Consider the following 2,741-nt stretch of genomic DNA (forward strand, 5'->3'; position numbering starts at 1 on the left):
CCTCTTCTGCGGCTGCGCAGGCTCCGCCCGGGACCGTCTGCTGCTGTGTGGCCGGGCCTCGCGCGGAGCTGAGGTGCAGGTAGTTTCTCTCCTTGCTGCTGCAAGTTTACTTCATTCCAGTTCACTGTACGAACGTGTCTGAGCGGTTACACCCGCGGGACTTCTTCCGGCACCACAACCAAGCCGCACGCCTGCGGGATCCACACACAAGTACCCCACGCTCCCAAAGGGCCTTAGTGCAGGAAAGGTGTCTTAAATGCCTTCTCTCCCTCTTGATTTAGCTATTAGTGGGGGCAAACCACAGTAGTTACCTGCGCTAGGTATACCCATCCTTTCCAAATAAATAAAAATCGTGCTTTAGACTCTCATATTTAAGTAATGCAGCCCCCCTTGTAAAATTCCCTATATATTTTTAAATGAAAATATACAAAATAGAACAGTCACAAAACTTCCCGACATTCATTCAAATAGACTATGTGTTAGATCCTGTTCTAGAGGATAGAGGTTTAGCCGTCAACGTACTAGTTTACTGCTCTACTGGAGCTCTCCTAGCACTGACTAGTCAGCAGAGACAAGCACAAAACAAGAAATACATGTAGTAGGTCATTTAATGATGAGAACCATAAAAGGGGAGAAAGAGGGATAGAGATCTCAAGTGATATTTAGGTAAGGAAAGTAAGGGAGCCCTCCTGGAGGAAGAGTGTTTCAGCAGGCGCAAAGGTCCTGAGCACTCCCTTTGGCTGCCTTCTAGAAACAGACATTTAGAAGTGAGGGATGAGGGACACCCGGGTGGCTCAGTTGGTTAAGCAGCTTGCCTTCGGCTGGGGTCATGATCCCAGGGCGCTGGGTTCAAGTCCTACATCTGGCTCCTTGCTCACAGGGAGCCTGCTTCTCTCTCTGCCTCTGCCTGCCACACTGCCTGCTTGTGCGCGCTCTCTCTCTCTCTCTCTCTCTCTCCCTCTCTCTCTGAGAAATAAATAAAATCTTAAAAAAAAAAAAAAAAAAGTGAGGGATGAGATGAGTAGGAACCAACAGAGGAGACTGAGAAGGAGCAGCCATTGAGGAAGTAGGACCAGGACAATATAGTGTTCTGGAAGCTGAGGGAAGATGGAGAAAAGAAAAACAACTGTGTCAGATGCTGAAAGATGAGTTCTAGAATATTCTTGTTACTTAGATTCTGCAATCACAGTTGTACAAATGAGCATGTTTCCTAGAGCCTACTGTTGCATCTGTGAGCTGGTGTATCCTCCTTGGGAGATCATGTCAAAAGACTGAATTTGAAGGCCTTGATGAAATGTAAGACCTGAGACAATGGCCCTCTGCAGCCCCTCTGATGGTCCTTGACTCTGAGTTCCCCCAGGCCCTTTCTGCCCCACCACCTCCTCTATCACCCATCGAGACATCACAGTTCGTAGCAGTTCCCCAACCAGCCTCAGAGTAGAAATTGCCTTGGCTTGTCCCCCTGTCCTCATCCATCAGAACTTAATTTGCTCTGTAAAGTATCCTTCCCCTCTGCCCCCATAATCTACCTCCACAAAGTTGTCAGCAAACTGAATCCACTTTGCTAATATCTAATCTTTCCCATGAACAACTTGAAGGAAATGGATCTCTAACAGAGATCACTTCAGGCAGTAAGTTTTCAGACAGTCTCCATATGCCAGGCTGTGTTCAAGGACCTATGAAAACAGAGGTGGACGAGAAAGATGTAATCGGTGTCCCTGTGGAGTTTACAACCTGGAGGAGGTAAGGAGCAACAAACATTACAGGTGAAAGCCAATAAGATCGTTTTGTCTGGTCATAGACTGATGTGCTGGATGCGGGAAAGGCTCTCAGAAGAAATTTGAACTAAGGTCTTGATGACAAGTAAGCAGCAGCCATTAGAAGATGTGGGGGAAGGGCTTTCCAGACAGAGGCAACAATAAGGCAAAGGCCCTGGTTGGGTATGTTCCAAGATCAGAAAGAAGACAACATGGCTGGAACCTAGTGAGTGAGAAAGAGGTCACATCACCTCAGGCTGTGAGCCACACCAAGGAGCTTGCATTTTACTCTTTAGCAGGCAGACGAGTCCATGGCTTACTGGATTTCCATATAAGGCTGGACTTGGTCTTCATCCACCCAGCGAAGCCTTACTCACTTTATGGACTGCCTTGGTGGCCTTCATCTTTATAGTTTCTCTTCCTCACAGGACCTTACAATCAGCAGCCGCATCACTAACATTTATATCACTAACATTTCATTTTCTATGTGCCACCATTTCTAAGTACTTCATGGGGATCCGCTCACTTAATCCTACAATAACCCTGCGAGGCAGGTGCTACTGTTAGCCCATTCTACAGATAACAAAACTTTTCCTCTATCAGCTCCTCCCTTCGTAACTCTTCATCGGCGCCCCAGTTTCAACCAAAGAAAGTTCAAGCACTTTGACAGTTTATAGAGATCAAAGTCTGACCACTACTGGCCTCTGCAAGCCTCCTTTTCTGCCACCTCTTGCCTCAAACCCGATCCCTTCTTAGATGCTGTCTCTAGCTTCCCCACCTTTGCTCACATTGGCCCTCTGCCTAGAATGTCCTTCCCTTTCATGGGTCCCCTGGAAATCACATCATTTGCCATATTGGAGCCATTCGAGTCTTTGGATCACAATCCTAGTTAGGATCAGCAAGGATCCCCAAAAGGGTAGATAATCCCCATTCTCCTTGACAAACACTGATCAGAACAGAGGACCTGGGAAGACTGTCCTCCAA

Source organism: Mustela nigripes, chromosome 17 (genome assembly GCF_022355385.1).
Source record: "Mustela nigripes isolate SB6536 chromosome 17, MUSNIG.SB6536, whole genome shotgun sequence".
NCBI lineage: Eukaryota > Metazoa > Chordata > Mammalia > Carnivora > Mustelidae > Mustela > Mustela nigripes.